Below are 20,619 nucleotides of genomic sequence, written 5' to 3' on the forward strand. Positions count from 1 at the left end.
TTGGTGACTGACTTCAGTGTGTGACTCTTAATACGGTGGTTGGATGACTGCCAACATGGTGGTCTTTTGGTGGCTGCCACCGCAGCGGTCTTCCGAAAAATCCACCAAAGTTGTAATGAGGCCCTCTGTCCCTTTCAGAAAAAAATGACATCATGTGTTGCGTACCTCTTTGCAACAAGCGTGGAACACTGACAAAATAATTTTAAAAAACTAAAAATCATGACACAAAAATATTGAGACAAAAATATCAAACCCAAAAATATCTTTGTCCTATACCTATAATTAAAGTGACAAAAACATTGAAAAAAATATCATTTTACTTTAGTCTCGAAAAAATAGGCAAAAATATTGTGATTTAAAATTTATGTAGTTAAAAATAGTTAACAGTCAATATATTAACATCTAAGAGTAATTTAATGAAAATTAAATATATTTAAATAATAAAAAAAAAAATATAAATATATATTTATTTAAACACTTACACACATATATTACCTACTGGTGGCCAGTAGCCAGTTATAGTCAGGACCTAGTTTCTATAGAAAAAGCATATTTCACTTGCCTATATCTTTGGTGCCACTTGAATAATCTACACAAATTTCCCCCAAAAATTTGATACTCTTTTCAGATGGTGCCTGGAAAGTTTCAGAGTGATCCGTCAAGCTGGGGCCGAGAAAAAGGGGTCTCAAAAAAGGTGTGTTTTCCATGTTAATTTCTATAAGGATTTTGAACAGGAATAGCGCCCAAACCACTGGACGGAATTACACCAAATTTGACAGAAAGATAGTTCTTGGTCCAGAAACCATTTTGTTATTTGGTGTGAATCGTTTGGTAGGTTTTGATATATTTAAGAAAAAATACATTTGTATATATAGGGATGCAAAGGCTCCGTGAACGTCGTTCTGAAATCTGATTGGCTGCCAATACTTTAACGAGAAAGTGCTGACAGCCATCTTGGGATTCGGCTTCAGCTGAGTCCCTGAAAAAGGATTAAAAAAAACAAAAGGGGGCCAGGGTAGGGACACCTTTTGAATGAGTGGGTGCCGCATGGCCTCCCTGCAGCCAGATGGGCCACCACCTCCCCGTGGCAGATTGTGAAAAAGAAATGCGCCCTCCGGCAGCCTTGGGGACCTCTACCTCCTGGGGCACAATGTGCAAAGAAATGAGGGGGGACCTGGTGCTCCCGCAGCCCCGGGGACTGCCACCTCCTCTGGCAGATTATGAAAAAGAAATGCATGGGGGTGCCTGACCCCCTTGCAGCCCAGGGGACCGCCGCCTCCCCGGGGCACAAGTTCTATTGTTATGAAGGGGGGCTGCGTGGCCCCGGCAACAGGCCCGGGGACCGCCACCTCCTTGTGGCACACATTCTAAATCCAATGTGAGGGGCTGCACCACCTCTCCAGGGCTATTTATGTTGGAGGGGGGCCACACTCGATGAGCCACTGATGGCCCTGAGGACTGCCACCGCCCAGGGCCAGGTCCTGCTGTGTCCCATGATGCCCACCCCGGGACATAACTGTTTTCTCTGACTTGGTGGGAGCTTTGTCGGCTCCTGCCAAGTCAGAGCAAACACTCCGCTCACACTGAGGGAGAACTGCCAAACAGTTTTCCATCACTACAAGCAGAGATTTCCTCTGTTTTCCTGCCTGTGGAGATGTAGGCAGGGAAACAGGAAACATTGCTCTCACAAATTAGCAGCTCCCCCTCTATGACAGCAATGCCAGCTCCTTCAGGAGGTGGGGAGCTGGCTGGACTGCAGGGGCCTTCACGCTCCCCCTCAGTCCCCAACATTGTGATTAGGTGCCCTGGGGGACACCCAAGTCACATGGCTGGGCCCTGAGGTATGGCGTTGCAGGGGGGCAAGATCGGCATAAGGAGGGAGGCAGCGCAGCCCCCTCCCTAAAAAATAATAATTTTGGAGTGCTGGGCCTCAGGGGATGTGGTCTCCGGGGCTGACATCGGCCAGGGGAAGAGGGCAGCAGAGCTGCAGACAACTACTGCTGTGCATGACCAAAGGCTGTGTGCAGCGTGGGGTTGGGTGGTTAGGAGAGTTGGCCACAGGGACCAGCACCCTAAGATAACTATAACATCCTCATTAAAACTATTGATCAGATAACTGTGCAAGTCGGGGTGCGAGTTATAGTTATCATAGGGCACAAGGTTAGCCCACAAATTACAACACTCATGACATCTTTGATAACATCACTGTCATATTTACTGAAAAAATGTTATGAAAAAACTGTGCATGGCAGAGGCACGAGTTATAGTTACCTTAAGGCATGACTAATAGTTACTTGAGATAACTCTTTAACAGGTGAACTTCTATGGTTTTGTACGTTTAAAATGTGAGCCTAACTATAATGTCCCTGTAACCTTTGTTTTTTTCAGTGAATATATACATATCTTTCTCTCTCTCTCTCTCTCTCTCTCTATATATATATATATATATATATATATATATATATATATATACACTTTCATAATACAATACATTAAAAACTGCAATAAATAACCTGGAAAAAATGTGAAACACCAATTTAATTACACATAAAAAATATAATAATAAAAAATAATTTTTATGAAACAAATATTATATATTACAAACATTACTAATTAAACCATATATAATTTAAAATACCCCAAAACATAATATTATTAATATATTTGTAAACAATATAAACAAAATGTAAAAATCTAAAAATCATACATCCAGTCTGTGCAACAGTAGGGAAAGCGCTGGACTCAGGAGTGGTAAAATTTACCATGCCTACTCCAGTCAGTGCAACAGCAGGGAAAGCGCTGGACTCAAGAGGGGTAAAATGTAATATTCCCACTCCAGTCAGTGCAACAGTAGAGAAAGCATTGGACTCAGGAGTGGTAAAATGTACTATTCCCACTCAAGTTGGTGTAACAGTAAGGAACGTGATGGACTTTGGAGGGGTGAAAATTCCTATTCCCACTCCAGTAAGTGCAACAGTAAGAAAAGGGTTAGACTCAGGAGGGGTAAAATGTACTATTTTCACTCCAGTCGGTGCAGCAGTAGAGAAAACGTTGTACTAAGGAGAGTTAAAATTTACTATTACCACTCCATTCTGCGCAACAGTAGCGAAAGCATTGGATTCATGAGGGGTAAAATTTACAATTCCCACTACAGTCGGTGCAACAGTAATGAAAGTGTTGTACTGTGGAGGGGTATCATCTAATAATACCACTCCAGTCGGTGCAACAGTAGAGAAAGCATTGGACTCAGGAGGGGTACAATTTACTATTCCCACTCCGGTCAGTGCAATAGTAAGGAAAGGGTTGGACTGTAGAGGGGTGAAAATTACTATTCTCACTCCAGTAAGTGCAACAGTACAAAAAGCGTTAAACTCAGGAGGGGTAACATTTTCAATTCCCTCGTCAGTCTGTGAAACAGTAGGGAAAGAGTTAGACTCAGGAGGGGTAATATTTATTATTCCCACTTCAGTCAGTGCAACAGTAAAGAATGTGTTGGACTCTGGAAGGGTAAAAATTACTATTCCGACTCCAGTCAGTGCCCAGAATGGAAAGTGTGGGAGCCAGGAGGGGTAACATTTACTATTTCCAATCCAGTCTGCAACAGTAGGGAAGATGTTGTACTCAGGAGGGTTGAAATGTACTATTACCCCTGCAGTCTGCGTTACAGTAGGGAAAGCATTGGATTCAGGAGAGGTAACATTTTCTATTCCCACTCAAGTCGGTGCATCGGTAAGGAAAGTGTTGTACTGTGGAGGGGCATAATTTACTATCCCACTCCAGTCAGTGCTACAGTAAGAAAAGCGTTGGGCCCAGGAGGGGTAAAATGTACTATTTCCACTTCAGTCAGGGCAACAGTAGGGAAAGCATTGGACTCAGGAGGGGTAACATTTACTAATCCCACTCCAGTCTGTGCAACAGTTGGAAAACCGTTGGACTCAGGAGGGGTAACATTTAATATTCCCACTCCAGTCTGTGCAACAGTAGAGAAAGTGTTGGACTCAGGAGGGGTAACATTTAATATTCCCACTCCAGTCTGTGCAACACAAGGGAAAATGTTGGACTCAAGAGGGGTAAACTTTTCTGTTCCCCCTTTAGTCAGCACAACAATAGGAAAAGCATTGGACTCAGGAGCGGTAAAATGTACTATTCCCACTGCAATCGGTGCAACAGTAGGGAAAGTATTGGACTCAAGAGGGGTACAATTTTCTATTCTCACTCCACTCGGTGCAAGAGTAAGGAAAGTGTTGGACTGTGGAGGGGTGAACTTTACTATTCCCACTCCCGTCAGTGCAACAGTAAGAAAACTGTTGGACTCAGTAGGGGTAACATTTACCATCCCCCCTCCAGTCTGTGCAACAGTAGGGAAACCGTTGGACGCAGGAGGGGTACAATTTACTATTCCCACTCCAGTCTGTGCAACAGTAGGGTAAGCACTTCACTTCAAACATATACCTTATTTGAATACATGTATTAATTTCCTAAAATTAAAAAGCTATCAACATAAAATGAAATATCTACATTGAAAAGAAAATTAAACATAATCATCATTTTTCTTTAATAATTAATTTTAAAAATACTATTTAATAATTACTTAAATAAATTCACACACTATAATAGCATATTATATATAAAGCTAAATGTAAAAAATAAAACAATTACACAATTTACATAATTAATTAACAATTAATCAATTAGAAACCCAACAACCGCACCTAAAATATGATATTAAAATATTAATTTTACAATTTACATTCTTAATAATCAAATAAATAATTAATATTAATAAATTAATTATAGTGTATTAACTTCCCATTGCGCACCCTACAAACCTCAAACCCACTACAACATCGTAAAATACTATTTTACAAATTAATTAAAAATAGAAATAACTTAAAATTACAAACTATATTTAAAAACATTAACAATTATACAAACAATATAAAACACAGACAATTAAAATATGATTTAAACACATAGATAAGCTTAAAACGATATTTGATACTTTAAAACATTGATATTTTTGTCAGCAATATTTTTGCTCACAATATTTCTGTGTCACAATATTTAAAACACAATATTTCTGCAACTCAATATTTTTTAAACAATATTTTGTCCGAACACCACAAGCTTGCACCCTCCCATTTTCTTCCCCTTGCCTCTATTGTAAAGTTAGACAGTCATAATTGCAGTGCAAGGGAATATTCACACTCCTGCATTCCAGTGCCACTTCACGTGCCTTACCAATGAGAACTACTGCCTTGCACAGTGGGCAGTCCCTTCTGCCCCTTGCTGAACCTCCTCCATCTTCCTTCCTGAGACCTAGGCTGTTTTTTGGGCCATTGGTCCAATGCCAAAAGCAACACGGGCACAGCAAAGGTGCACTGAGCCCTAATTCAAGCAACAAATGATGGTACAACAGCCATATTAGGAGTTTAGTTGAGTCCTCACACCCGAGCCCTGCAGCACCCATGATACCTACTCCTCTGCCCACTCTACTGGGTGATCACTCCTAGGTCTAGAGCTAAATCATACTATCTGCTGCCTTCTATTAAAAAAGGGGAAAAATACTTGCATCTCACCTCTTTGTTGCTTGGGACCCATTGCCTGCATGGGTGATCTGGGCCCCAATGGTAACAAGGAAAATGGCTCCACACACCTCTTTGTTCTAGTAGCACATCCATAATTGGAGTGAAGTGCCCCTGATCAATTGTTCCAGTGCCAGTCCACCTGCTGTATCAATACTTTCTTCAGGGCATCTCTCTGAGTAAATGGGACAGACATTTCTGTCCATTTGTAAATGAAAAACTGGACCCAACATAGATGCTCTTATTTAGGACATTGCTTTCTGCCTAGCAATGTATTTTGCAGCTATCTGCTTTCTTCTGGAACAGTATCCTGAGGTTAAGGGTCCTTGGTAATCGGGCCTCTGAATATGAACTCCCGGCCACCTCATTCACTCGCATGAAAGTACATCATTTGTAAACAGAGGTTGCAATGGGCTGGTTGCATAAAGACAAGGGTGCTCATGTTTTTCTAATTTTACAAAAGCAGTTCCAATGTTTTTTTCTTAAAATCAACTCTACCTGAATTGTTAATGGGGAGCTGGAGGTACCACTGTGTGAGAGTGAAAGGGGGTGGGTCTAAGGTGTTTTCATTCTTGGAGTCACTTGAAGCATCATGATGCCAAAGATTTATTATTTTTGAGAGGTAAGGTAAGAATTCTGAGTTTTGGAAAGTGTCCTTTAAGGGTCTTACAAAAGTGTCTGCACTGGATACAGTCTGGGTAACTATTACTGTTAGACCTGCCAGCCTTATAATTGCCTTGCCCTCAACTTTTTGCATGTTTCATCAATCAATCAATCAATCATAGGATTTATAAAGCGCACTACGTACCAGTGAGGGTTTCAAGGCGCTGGGGGGTGGGCCGGGGGCAGTTGTTGTTACTGGTCGAAGAGCCAGGTCTTGAGGAGTCTTCTGAAGGTGAGTAGGTCTTGAGTCTGTCACAGGGCAATGGGGAGGGTGTTCCAGGTTTTGTCGGCGAGGTATGAGAAGGATCTGCCACCGGATGCGGGTGACGACGGTGAGGGCGAGGTTAGTGGAGCGGAGTTGACGGGTGGGGGTGTAGAAGCTGAGTCTGTTGTTTAGGTAGGCTGGTCCGGTGTCGTGGAGCGCTTTGTGAGCGTGGGTAAGAAGCTTGAAAGTGATCCTTTTGTCCACGGGGAGCCAGTGAAGGTTTCTCAGGTGGTGGGAGATGTGGCTGTGGCGGGGTACGTTGAGGATCAGCCGGGCGGAGGCGTTTTGGATGTGTTGGAGGCGTAGTAGGTCTTTTGCTGCGATGCCTGTGTAGAGTGTGTTGCCGTAGTCCAGCCTGCTGCTGACGAGGGCCTGTGTTGCTGTCCTTCTTGTTTCTGTCGGGATCCACTTGTAGATTCTGCGGAGCATGCGGAGTGTGTTGTAGCAGGAGGAGGAGACTGCGTTGACCTGTTTAGACAAGGTGAGGGAGGAGTCGAGGGTGAAGCCCAGGTTGCGAGCGTGGTCGGATGGTGTCGGTGGGGTTCCTAGTGCGGTGGGCCACCAGGAGTCGTCCCAGGCGGAGGGGGTGGGTCCGAGGATGAGGACCTCCGTCTTGTCCGAGTTCAGTTTCAGACGGCTGTTTCTCATGCATTCAGCTATGGATTTCATTCCCTCGTAGAGGTTGGTTTTGGGGGTGCGCGGGTCTTTGGTGAGTGAGAGGATGAGCTGGGTGTCGTCGGCGTAGGTGAGAATGTTGAGGTTGTGTTATCGGGCCACTTGTGCGAGGGGGGCCATGTAGATGTTGAACAGCGTCGGGCTGAGGGATGAGCCTTGGGGGACGCCGCAGATGATGTCGTGGCTTCGGAGCAGAAGGTGGGGAGGCGGACTCTCTGGGTTCTGCCGGAGAGGAATGAGACAATCCAGTCGAGGGCTTTTCCTTGAATTCCGGTTTCGTGGAGGCGTGATTGCAGGGTGCAGTGGCAGACTGTGTCGAAAGCGGCAGATAGGTCCAGGAGGATGAGGGCTGATGTTTTGCCGTTGTCCATTTGGATGTCGTCTGTGGCGGTGAGAAGGGCAGTTTCGGTGCTGTGGTTTCGTCTGAAGCCGGACTGGGAGGGGTCTAGGATGCCGTTGTCTTCGAGGTGGCTGGTTAGTTGTGTGTTGATGATTTTTTCAATCACCTTTGCTGGGAAAGGGAGCAGGGAGATGGGTCAGAAGTTCTTGAGGTTGTTGGGGTCTGCTTTTGGCTTCTTGAGGAGGGCCCGGATTTCGGTGTGTTTCCATTTTTCAGGGAATGTCGCTTTTTCGATGAAGATGTTGATGACCTTCCGTAGTTGGGGGGCGATGGCGGAGTTGGCTTTGTTGTATACGTGGTGGGGGCAGGGGTCTGACGGAGATCCTGAGTGGATGGAGTTCATGATCTTGCGTGTCTCTGTGTCGTTCACGTTGGTCCAGGAGGTCAGGAGGTTTGCACATGTGGAGTGTTCGGGGGTGGGGTCTGGCATGGGAGTGGTGTCGAAGCTATTGTGGATGTCGGTGATCTTCCGGTGGAAGAAGGTGGACAGTGCGTTGCAGAGTTCCTGGGATGGAGGGATGTCGTTGACGTTGGCGCTGGGGTTGGAGCGTTCTTTCACGATGCTGAAGAGCTCTTTGCTGTCGTGTGCGTTGTTGTCCAGGCGGTCTTTGAAGTGGGATCGTTTGGCTTGTCTGATGAGTTAGTGGTGCTTGCGGGTGGCGTCCTTGTGGGCTGTGAGGCTGTCAGGTGTGTGTTTGAGGAGCCATTCCTTTTTTAGCTTCCGGCAGTCGCGTTTGGAGTTTAGGAGCTCGTCGGCGAACCAGGAGGCTTTTCTTCTGGCTTGGTTGCCGGTGGGTTTTTTGAGTGGCGCGAGGGTGTTGGCGCAGTTGTTGATCTACAGGGTGAGGTTGTGGGTGGCGGTGTCTGGGTCGGTGGGGTCAGGGGGTGGGTTCTGGGCGAGGCCGTTGGTAAGCTGGTCTTCCGTAACTTTGCTCCAGCATCGGCGGGGTGGTTGTTGGGAGCGATAGTGCTCGGTATGTTTCTTGTAGGTGAAGTGGATGCAGTGGTGGTCGGTCCAGTGGAGTACGGTGGTATGGTTGAAGGTGACGTGGGCGCTTGAGGAGAAGATGGGATCAAGCATGCGGCCGGCGATGTGGGTTGGTGTGTTGACGAGTTGTCTGAGGCCGTCGTTGGTGAGGTTGTCGATCAGAGTAGTGGAGTTGGTGTTGTTGTTCTCCAGGTGGAAATGTAGGTCCCCGAGGAGGATGTAGTCCGTTGAGGTGAGTGCGAGGGTGCTGGTGAGGTTGGTGAGGGATTCGCTGAATGGTGCTCGTGGTCAGGGGGGTCTGTAGATGAGCGTTCCTCTGAGAGTGGTGTTGGGGTCGGTGTGGATGCAGAAGTGTAGGTGTTCAACGGTCTTGAGGGAGTCGTCAGTGTGGGTGTCGACCTTGAGGGAGGATTTGTGCGCGATGGCTATGCCTCCTCCGATTCCGTTGTTGCAGTCCCAATGGATGATCTTGTAGCCGTCCAGGATGGCTATTGCGATGTCGGGCACCGAGGAGTCGTTCCACCAGGTTTCGGTCAGGAAGGCTACGTCTGGGGCAGTGGAGTCGAGCAGGTCCCAGAGCTCGATGGCGTGCTTGCGTGCAGAGCAGGTGTTGAGGAGTATGCAGTGAAGGTGGTTAGTTTCGGTCTTTGTTGGTTTCGTTGTTCTGTCGCAGGTGAATCTGCAGGTGCGGCATGCGAAGGGTCCGTGGGTGTTCCTTGGTGAGGAATGGGAGCATGCTGTGATGCGGCCGGGATTGAGGGCGTTGAGTTGGTCGGCCGTGTAGCAGCGTCTGGAGGTGCAGGGGTCTTGCGGACCAGGGGGGGTGGCGCTGGGCACGGTCCAGGCACGGACGGGCGCTGACGGGCTTGCCTTTGGCACGCCAGCAGCGCGGCCGCGCTGCGGCTGCCATAATAGGGGGTGAGGGTGGGAGTGGCAGCTGGGAGGTGGGAGGGCTTGTCCTAGGGGAGGGCAGGGGGGAGGGGCCGCAGGGGACGCAGCGGCGGGAAAGTGAAAGTGGAACAGTGAGAGAAGGAGGGGGGAGGCGGGAGGGGCCGCAGGGGGCGCAGCGGCGGGAAAGTGAAAGTGGAACGGTGAGAGAAGGAGGGGGAGGCGGGAGCGCAGGGGACGCAGCGGCGTGAAAGTGAAAGTGGAACGGTGAGAGAAGGAGGGGGGAGGCGGGAGGGGCCGCAGGGGGCACAGAGGCGGGAAAGTTAAAGTGGAACGGTGAGAGAAGGAGGGGGAGGCGGGAGGGGCCGCAGGGGGTGCATCTTACCTTGTTTTTGCTGGTATTAGGACTGTGTGCACTTTACCACTGTTAACCAGTGCTAAAGTGCTTGCACTCTCTCCTCTAAACATGGTAGCATTGGCTTATCTCCATTAGGCATATTTAATTTACTTCCATGTCCCTAGTAAACTGCACTACATGTGCCCAGGGCCTATAAATTAGATGCTGCTAGTGGGCCTGCAGCACTGATTGTGCTGCCCACATAAGTAGCCCTCTTCCCGTGTCTTGTCACAGGCCTGCCATTACAGAGCCTTTGTGTGCAGTTCTATCCTGCGATGTCAGCCTGGCAAAATAACCCCCTTGCCCGACCCAAACCTTAATTTTTTATAGATATAAAACACCCCTAAGGTAGGACCTGGACAACCCAGAGGGCACGGTGGGTGCAATGTTTGTAAGAGGCAGGGCATGTACTTTTAAATATTACATGCCCTGGTAGGGAAGAGCTCCCACTTTTAAATATTACATGCCCTGGTAGGGAAGAACTCCCAAAGTCATTTTTCACTACTGCAAGGCCTATCCCTCCTATAGAATAACATTAGAATTACCGTAATAACTTTAAAAATGTAATTCCCAACTGTGAAGAGATAGACTTTCTAAGTATGGTGTCTCCGGATTCACAATTTAAAATCCAAACTTATGGTGAAGTTGGATTTTAAATTGCAATTCCTGAAAATGACACTTTTAGAAAGTTGGCATTTTCATACTATAGTCATTTGGTGCCTGCTGCCTTTCTCAGATCACATGTCTGGGGTGGATGATAGCTGGGTTTTGTGTATCCCCCCTGGAAATCCACATGCAATGGGACCTTGGGGGTAAAGAGATAGGCCACTCTGGCAAGATTGAAGGGAGGAGCTGGGCCCAGCCTAGCTTATACCTGAATATGCTGAGTCAGGTCCACATATAAAGGGCTGCATAACCCCCTGTAGAGATTCTGGAGCCAGGGCAAGGAGGGCAGGACCTCTGCACACTTCAAAGGCCTCTCCTTGAGGCCCAACTTGGTATGAGTACTTGACCTCAGCCACCACCACTTCAGTACACTTCTGGACCTGTGAATTCTCAGCCAGGAAAAAAGGACTGATTGTGCTGCTACAGTACTGTCACTCTGCTGGACTTCTGATTGGCTGAACTTCAACCTTGTTGTGCTGCCTGGCTGCCAGCAATTTCCATGCCTCATTGAGAAGGATTGGACCTGCATCACTTGAACCCAGAGTGGCTCTAAGAGCTAGCTGTCTGTCCTTCTGATCTTAATTATAAGGGATATAAAATAATTCCAACCACCCTGTACCTGCTCCTGGCCTCCCTCCCCTGTGAGTCTGACCTGCCAAGTGGTGCCACCCAAGTCCTGAAACCTTGGAAGTGTGCTTAAGGTGCTTAGTCCAGTGGAACCGACACATCCTCTGCTCAACTGATGCATCGCCTCGACTGAGCAACGCATCTTCAAACAGAACAGAGGCATGATGCTTTTCCCCTGCACAAAGTTCTCACAGTTCCGTACAATGCAGCATCGACAACAATGCCAAAACTCCACATTTTAGTTCCACTGCTCATGGGATCTGACCCATCGTCTCGACTGTGCAATGCATTCTCGACAGCGGTCTTTGCATCACAAGACCCTTCAAAAGGATCCTCAATGCATCAGGATCTCGTATGCAGCCTCGCCACATCTTAGACCCAGAGCATCACCTCCGCTGAGTGATGCATCTTTGACGAGAATGCATGCGATGCTCTGCAACTTCGGATTAATGTACTTTTGTTCAGCAGGCATAACTGGGCCGCTGTAGCCAGTGCATTCATGTCGACCTGAACTTTGGAGTTTGTCCTGGTTCAGCGCGACCAGAAAACCACTTTTAGCTCTGTATGCTTCTTAGCACTATTTTGACCTAAAACTTTTAAAAATGAATATCTCAAGTTCTACTTATTTATTTATTAAAGTCAGATCTAGTTTTCTAACTTGGGGTGGTATCTTTTTGTGTGGTGTTTTCACTGCTTTACTGATTGAAGTGTTGCATGAATAATTTACACACTGTCTCTAAGTTAAGCCTAACGGTTCTGTGCCAAGCTACTAGAGGATGGACAAAGGTTAATTTAGGGTTTAGCTTACAGTTACCTTGACTAGGACTGTGGTTGCTGTATGACTAAGATTCCCACCCCAGTCAATAAACAACCTAATTTCTGACAGCATGAAAATCATACTCTTTTTTAATTTGACACCTGGGACTAATAAAATGGCCAGCCTTAGCTCTCATACACCCAGGCAGTTTGCAACAATTGAATTAAAAATAATGTATTTTTTCGATCTCGCTCATTACATCACCTCATCTTTTCAAACCTATTCTCAAATCTCATCCCTCTTTCTTAACATCTCTGTAAACCCATCTCCAAATTTCCATGTACCTACCCCCTCTATCTCAACTCTCTACCTCCCTACTCATAACCACACATGTATCTCTACCACCCTCTGTGCCTACTTGTACCTATCTACCCCTCTCTCTACCTCAGATTTCTAGCTGCACCTTACTATTGTTTCCATTTCACCACTCTGTGTCACTCTTGCATTTACTTCACCTCATTTTCAGCTTCATCACTTTTTACCTTACCCCGTCAGCTCTCTTGCTACCCCACTTCTGTACCTACTTTATTTCTCTTTACCCCGTCTGTCTCACTACCTAACCTGTTAATTTACATCAGTATTTTTTCAGTCTCGCATCTCTGCCATTTCTCTATATTTCTGTCCGTTTCCTCTCTCACCACCTTTCTCCTTTCTCTCACTAAACTCTGCTCTATTTCAGTTCACCTTCACTACTTCACCTCCCTCACTTTGAATCCTGCCTCACTAGTCTCTAGCTAATCTTTCCATATCCTGTTTACTTTTCCCCTCTACCTCTTATCTCTTTACACATATCATACTAGTTAATTTGTCGACCAGTCTGCCTATATCTCTCTCTGCCTCTCACTAACTCACTTCTCTTTCTAATTTACCTCTGTCTACCTCACCCCTTGCTGTAACTTATCAATCTCTTTGTTCACACTATCTTTTCCCTATGTCTAGTTCTCACTACCTCCGCAACTCACACTATAACCTTATCTGTCTCTCTACCTCTCTTCCTCTACCTACCTATTCCTTTTCTACCTCTCTGCACGTGTTGATCTTGTATCCTCATACTTCCCTCCTAAATTTATGGATCTTTTCATTTCACTTCTGTCTCTACCGCCCTCTTTCTACTATTCTTGAAGTTTGGGCGCGGCCCCTAAGATCCTTGATATGGCACTGCAACTGGGAAACACAGGGGAAGGCTGACGCTCCGCAACTGCGAGATAACAAATGCAATTTGCTTCAATGTATTAGAACATCGTATACAGAAATATAGGGTTCATTCCGATGTTCAGCGAAACCATTGCTTAATTAGAGTGTAGGACCGGGAAGATGGTTCCACTTAAACTGACTACTTATTTCCCTTCTCAGCATCCAGTTTTAGATATCTGACACTGAAAGCATCTTTCAACACAACAACCGAAAATAATGTTAGGCTTTAATGCTCTAAGCCGTTGTTTCTTAAGTACAATACTTGGAGAGGCTGGGCTAGGTGATAAGTAAAGCAAGAATCAAGCAGTTTATATCATGATTTTATGCACCAAAAGAACAGACGTGTGTTGCAAGAAAGACAGATATCCTTCTGGTTGGCACTAGGCCTAGATTGATTCACTTGTCACTGCCTCTTTTTAAATTAAATTCCGCAGCTCCATGACTCAGACAGAGTTCTTGGCAGAATGTTGAAAGATTTTGTCATCGACAACCACGAACTCGAATTTGCGACTAAGATGGTTGTCGTGGTTTTTGCTCTTCCTTGCAGTGGCACAGATTTATTTTAGGGGCAGCAGTGACTATAGGCAAATTATACAACTGCAATGCAATTTAAAGGTCTGTATAAAATGACTAGTTTCAATCTGCACTGCTTTTCATGCAGACCACAATGCAATTATTGAGAGGAAATAAAGGTTTGCCACAATACTGAATTGTGCTTTCCCTTAGTCATGGCAAGAGTAAGATTATAAATCATAGTGCTGGCACCCTGGATCTTTTATTGAGGGATTAAGGTTTTGTTGTGTAGCAGGATTATCCTATTTATCCTATATTATATATATATATATATTATATATACTATATTATCCTATCCTAGGAAGTTGGCTCTGTATGCACTATTTCAAAGTAAGGAATAGTATGCACAGAGTTGCCAGTATCTTACCCTTAGAGGTAAGATAGTGGCAAAAAAAGATAATACTAATGCTCTATTTTGTGGTAGTGTGGTCGAGCAGTAGGCTTATCAAAGGAATAGTGTTAAGCATTTGTTGTACACACACAGGCAATAAATGAGGAACACACACTCAGAGACAATTCCAGGCCAATAGGTTTTTGTATAGAAAAATATATTTTCTTAGTTTATTTTAAGAACCACAGGTTCAAATTTTACATGTAATACTTCAAATTAAAGGTATTGCAGGTAGGTACTTTAGGAACTTTGAATAATCAAAATAGCATACACAGTTTTCATATAAATCACATATAGCTATTTTGAAACTAGACACTGCAATTTTCAACAGTTCCTGGGGGGAGTAAGAGTTAGTTAGTTTTTGCAGGTAAGTAAACCACCTACGGGGTTCAAGTTTGGGTCCAAGGTAGTCCACTGTTGGGGGTTCAGAGCAACCCCAAAGTTACCACACCAGCAGCTCAGGGCCGGTCAGGTGCAGAGGTCAAAGTGGTGCCCAAAACGCATAGGCTTCAATGGAGAAGGGGGTGCCCCGGTTCCGGTCTGCCAGCAGGTAAGTACCCGCGTCTTCGGAGGGCAGACCAGGGGTGTTTTGTAGGGCACCGGGGGGGACACAAGTCCACACAGAAAGTACACCCTCAGCAGCACGGGAGCGGCCGGGTTTTCAATTAAAATCAATGGGAGACCAAGGGGTCTCTTCAGTGATGCAGGCAGGCAAGGGGGGTCTCCTTGGGGTAGCCACCACCTGGGCAAGGGAGAGGGCCTCCTGGGGGTCACTCCTGCACTGGAGTTCGGATCCTTCAGGTCCTGGGAGCTGCGGGTGCAGAGTCTTTACCAGGCGTCGGGATCTGAGGAACAGGCAGTCGCGGTCAGGGGGAGCCTCGGGATTCCCTCTGCAGGTATCGCTGTGGGGGCTCAGGGGGGGCAACTCTGGCTACTCACGGTCTCGCAGTCGCCGGGGAGTCCTCCCTGGAGTGTTTGTTCTCCACAAGTTGAGCCAGGGGCGTCGGGTGCAGAGTAGCAAGTCTCACGCTTCCGGCAGGAAACGCAGGTTGTTTTTAAAATTGCTCCTTTGTAACAAAGTTGCAGTCTTGGGTGAACAGAACCGCTGTCCTCTGGAGTTCTTGGTCCTTCTAGATGCAGGGCAGTCCTCTGAGGCTTCAGAGGTCGCTGGTCCCTGGGGAGAGCGTCGCTGGAGCAGTGTCTTTAGAAGGGGGGAGACAGGCCTGTAGAGCTGGGGCCAAAGCAGTTGGTGTCTCCGTCTTCTCTGCAGGGTTTTTCAGCTTAGCAGTCCTCTTCTTCTTAGGTTGCAGGAATCTGAGTTCCTAGGTTCTGGGGAGCCCCTAAATACAGAATTTAGGGGTGTGTTTAGGTCTGGGAGGGCAGTAGCCAATGGCTACTAGCCCTGAGGGTGGCTACACCCTCTTTGTGCCTCCTCCCAAGGGGAGCGGGTCACATTCCTATCCCTATTGGGGGAATCCTCCATCTGCAAGATGGAGGATTTCTAAAAGTCAGAGTCACCTCAGCTCAGGTTGCCTTAGGGGCTGTCCTGACTGGCCAGTGACTCCTCCTTGTTTTTCTCATTATCTCCTCCGGCCTTGCCGCCAAAAGTGGGGCCGTGGCCGCAGGGGGCGGGCAACTCCACTAGCTGGAATGCCCTGGGGTGCTCTAACAAAGGGGGTGAGCCTTTGAGGCTCACCGCCAGGTGTTACAGTTCCTGCAAGGGGGAGGTGATAAGCATCTCCACCCAGAACAGGCTTTGTTACTAGCCACAGAGTGACAAAGGCACTCTCCCCATGTGGCCAGCAACATGTCTCGAGTGTGGCAGGCTGCTAAAACCAGTCAGCCTACACGGGTAGTTGGTTAAGATTTCAGGGGGCACCTCTAAGGTGCCCTCTGGGGTGTATGCTACAATAAAATGTACACTGGCATCAGTGTGCATTTATTGTGCTGAGAAGTTTGATACAGAACTTCACAGTTTTCAGTGTAGCCATTATGGTGCTGTGGAGTTCGTGCATGACAGACTCACAGACCATATACTCTTATGGCTACCCTGCACTTACAATGTCTAAGGTTTTGCTTAGACACTGTAGGGGCACAGTGCTCATGCACTTGTGCCCTCACCTATGGTATAGTGCACCCTGCCTTAGGGCTGTAAGGCCTGCTAGAGGGGTGACTTATCTATACTGCATAGGCAGTGTGAGGTTGGCATGGCACCCTGAGGGGAGTGACATGTCGACTTACTCATTTTGTCCTCACCAGCACACACAAGCTGTCAAGCAGTGTGTCTGTGCTGAGTGAGGGGTCCCCAGGGTGTCATAAGATATGCTACAGCCCTTAGAGACCTTCCCGGGCATCAGGGCCCTTGGTACCAGGGGTACCAGTTACAAGGGACTTACCTGGATGCCAGGGTGTGCCAATTGTGTAAACAAAAGTACAGGTTAGGGAAAGAACAGTGGTGCTGGGGCCTGGTTAGCAGGTCTCAGCACACTTTCAAATCAAAACTTAGCATCAGCAAAGGCAAAAAGTCAGGGGGTAACCATGCCAAGGAGGCATTTCCTTACAGTGTCTATTTATAGACACTGAATTAACAAGACGCCCTTCTCTAGCTAAAAGAGGGTATACCCTGTGGCACAAACAACCTGTAAAATATTGGACATCGAGATGTATACTACGCAGAATCTCTCATTCGCAAAGAATAAAATAATCACGTGGCTATGCTCAGGGCTGTCAAAAGAGTTGATGGAACCCCTTTCAAAAAGGAAAGTGAAGGTCCATGGTCCTTCATAAAATCCAGTATGAAGCTTTACTTGCCCGTATGTTTCCACTAAAACTAAGATACAGTCATTAGGGTCAAATTAATTTTGTACCCTGTAGCTTGATAATATCTTGAATACTGCTGTTAAAATTTGCAGGTGGCTGTCAAATTTACTGTCTCATTTCGTCCACATTTAGGCGAAAAATCTTGTTTTGCCTAATTAGACTGTTTCCACATTGATATCCCCGCTGTAGCAGGGATGACCAACATCAGGCAAATGTACAGCCCTCCTGGAATTACATTGGAGGCTCTCATACCACAAGAATCCATATCCAGGGGGCGTGGTTTGGCCACGAGCTAAGATAGCTGCCTAAGACCGGAGCTCCGCAAATCGGCGGGCCTCGGGCCGGGGACGCGGCGTTGCGCGGACGTCGAGCATACCGTCTTGAGCGCCGGGGGAGCACTGAAGGTTACTGCTGCCAGAGGTGCCATCGGCGGGAAGGGGAGGAGCCCGGCCCCTCTGCTGGAGACAGGAGCGGAGGAGCAGCCCGCAATCGCGCGTTGAGCCGCGGCCTCGTGCATTTCTGGGGCCCGACACAGGACGTGGAGCGTGAGGAGAGCTGACCCGAACGCCCCGGGGAGGAGCGCTTGCAATGGACTGAGTGTTTCGCCGGAGCATTGTTGGTGCAGCTCGCGGCTCCGCCCCGCCCATCGTTTTTGTTTGCGCACGTCCACAAACAGGTCAGCCTCATCTGCTCTCCCCCCCCATGGATGGTGCTATATGGGGGACGGGGATTCTACGCGCCATGGGCTTAGTGCACCATTAACGACGGAATAGGGGAGCCTTGGGGGGGGTGATGATTCAGCCCGCCCCTCACATATCACATCTGATACCCCCTACCCTCCCCCGTCTTGGGCTGACTGATGGGGGTGCAACGATACCGAAGCACCTTGGATGCGGCGACCCCGCGGCAGCGGCCCAAAACTGCCAGGAAAGACCCTGACCGGTGATCGCGAGGGGGGGCACGTGGCCAACCCAGGAGACTGCTGGAACTGTGGACAGAGTCAAGACCCACCACGGAGTAGAACCTCTCAGGACCGAGAGGTGGATTCGCAGACAAGGTGAACGGTGAGCCCTGCACCGCGCAGGTGGAGCACGGGGAACCAACTAGAGCTGCCTGGGGAGCAGCGCTTACACCATTGACCAACGGTGACGCTGCCAGTGGTCCTCAGGATGGAGGTCCCATGGGTTGGGAGAGGTCACCTCGCCATCGGACCTCTTGAGGCTTTCGGGTAAAGAAGTTTTCCTTCTCAATTGACACCGAGCTCACGGGGACTGTACTTTCCATCCCTCCCCTGTTCTCTACCTTCTGTCTGGGGGCGTTGCTGTAGTTACCTACCGTACCTTACTGGGCACCGAACACGGAGCAGGGGGCATTGACTATCTCCTTTCCATCCCCCCTTCTATCGTGCCATTTGCTTGCCCGTGTTCGACTGGTGCTTCACCGGCTGCTCTTCTACAGGAATCCCCCTCCTCTTCTGCAGCCTGTCGGACCTCACTCGTGGCTGGGAGTCTGCGATGCCTGGCGGTAAGACATCAGGCAAGCACTCAGGTAAACCATCCCGGCAATTGCTCTTCTCCGAAGCTCTACAAAATTCAAGAGCGCCGCCACCCGCCTCGGAGCTGCAGATGCAGACGCCCACTCCATCTGGTATCATGACAGACCCAGCGCAAGGAGCCACTATGGAACACATTCTACAGGAGATCTCAGCAGTGGGTCGCAGGCTGGAGGGGACGGCGGAGTCGAAATCCATGCGTTTGGACATAGCGAGCTTTCAATCATGAGTACTGGGGCTAGAGCAGCGGGTCTCGACTGTGGAGACACATATCACTTCCTTCGCGGACAGAGATCAGGAACTTCTATACCTTCGAAGTAAGCTTATTGATCTTGAAGACAGAAGCCACAGAGACAATGTCAGTTATTTTTGGATTCCCGGAGACCATTGAAGGCACGGACATCCACTCCTACTTGCGAGAGACCCTCCCCATGCTCACGGGCCTCAATTTCGATCCCCCTCTGGAATTCTAGAGGGTGCACAGGCTTGGCCCCAAAAGACGAGACGACACCAATCGATCCTGCCCCACCATAGCATGCCTTCTACGACACCTGCAGACTTGCCAACTCCTACAAGTGGCCCGGTCACGCGGCATATTCCGGATGGACGGACTAGAGATCAGGCTGACGACTAATTTCTCCAAAGAGACCAGCGAACGCAGGAGAGCGTTTTTGGCCCTTCGACCCCGTTTGCGCCAACTGTAAGTGAAATACGGTCTGTTTGAACCGGCAAGAATGTGGATCACTAAAAATGGGGTGTCTAAAGACTTCTACGACACTGAGAACCTACAAGCTTTTTTGGAAGGCCTCCAACTACAGACCCAGTCTATGGTCATAGGAATCCCGACCCCGTCCCAGATCTTGCCCGGGACAACCAGGGAAGACACACACCCAAATCCCAACCCTACCCTTGGTGAAGCAGGATGGACCACCGCAGATCCCCAATCTAGGCAGACAGACTTGGACTGACTCACGAAGAGCCACAACGACAGGGGTCAACTTCTGCAGGCAGTGGTGCTGCACATGCAGACCACAGACAGGGACAAATCTCGTTCCCCACAGAAGCCCATTGTGACTTCCACCTGATGGCATGGCTGTACGACATCCCAAGGGAACCACAACGGTGAAGCATGTGACGTTCTCCGCGAGCTCCAGCGGTCCTCCTGCAGAGACGACGGAGGGATGAGTGCCTGCCTCTTTGATACTGTAGCTGATGTTTGTTGCATAAGCTGAACTGTATTTCAAAAGGCTCTCTGACAAACGTAGCTTATTATCTGGCTACCATCTGGCATGTTTGAGTCCATTGTATAACTAGCTTATTGTCCTTCTAACTTCAGATTTAGATTTTACACGAGAGTGGTATGTTTTCAATTTGTTTGCTCCTAAATAGTTATTACACACGGGTTCTAGTTTTCAATGTCCAATTGCTCATTGGCTCGCAGATTGCTCTCTATCCTCTACATCTCCCCTCCCTGCTCGCCCTACCCCCTCCCTTGTGCATCGCTCCCCTTCCCCCTCCATGCTACACTCGTATGCCTCCCACACCCTTCTTCAAGCTTGGACAATACCCCACTAACCTGTCCGAGTTCCCACACCTGGGCACGATATTTATATCCACTTTCTGAGGGACTACTGCACTGGACATAGTGGGGTCTTCCCTGGTCATGCTTACAGCTGCTTCCCCCTCCCTCCCTTTCCTTCCCTTTCCCCCTTCCTCCTTTTCCTTCTTTCCCATCTGTGGATATTTTCCCACCTACATCAGGAACTTCCCTGTTCCGCTCTCTCTTCTTTATTTCCTCCTTCTTCGTTCCTCTTTTTTTTTTCTCTCCTCTCTCTCTCTCTCCCTTTCTCATTCTTCCTGTCTCCCCCCTTTTTCTCTCTTTTCTTACTATTGCTTGTGAGGGTAGTACTGAGTTCTCCTTTTTTGGCCTATTCCCCGTATCTTTATCCTATCCCTTACTGTCCTTTGTGCTTCTTCTCCCCTCCTTTCTCTCTTCCTTTCCATTTCCTGTCCTTCTTCTTCCCTTCTTTCGGGGCTCTCCCTCCCTTTCCTTTTCTTCTCTCTTCTTCTCTCTCCCCTCCTCCCCTACCCCACTCCGCCCCCACCTTGTTCATACCC

This window comes from Pleurodeles waltl, chromosome 1_2 (assembly GCF_031143425.1).
Source record: "Pleurodeles waltl isolate 20211129_DDA chromosome 1_2, aPleWal1.hap1.20221129, whole genome shotgun sequence".
Taxonomy (NCBI): Eukaryota; Metazoa; Chordata; class Amphibia; order Caudata; family Salamandridae; genus Pleurodeles; species Pleurodeles waltl.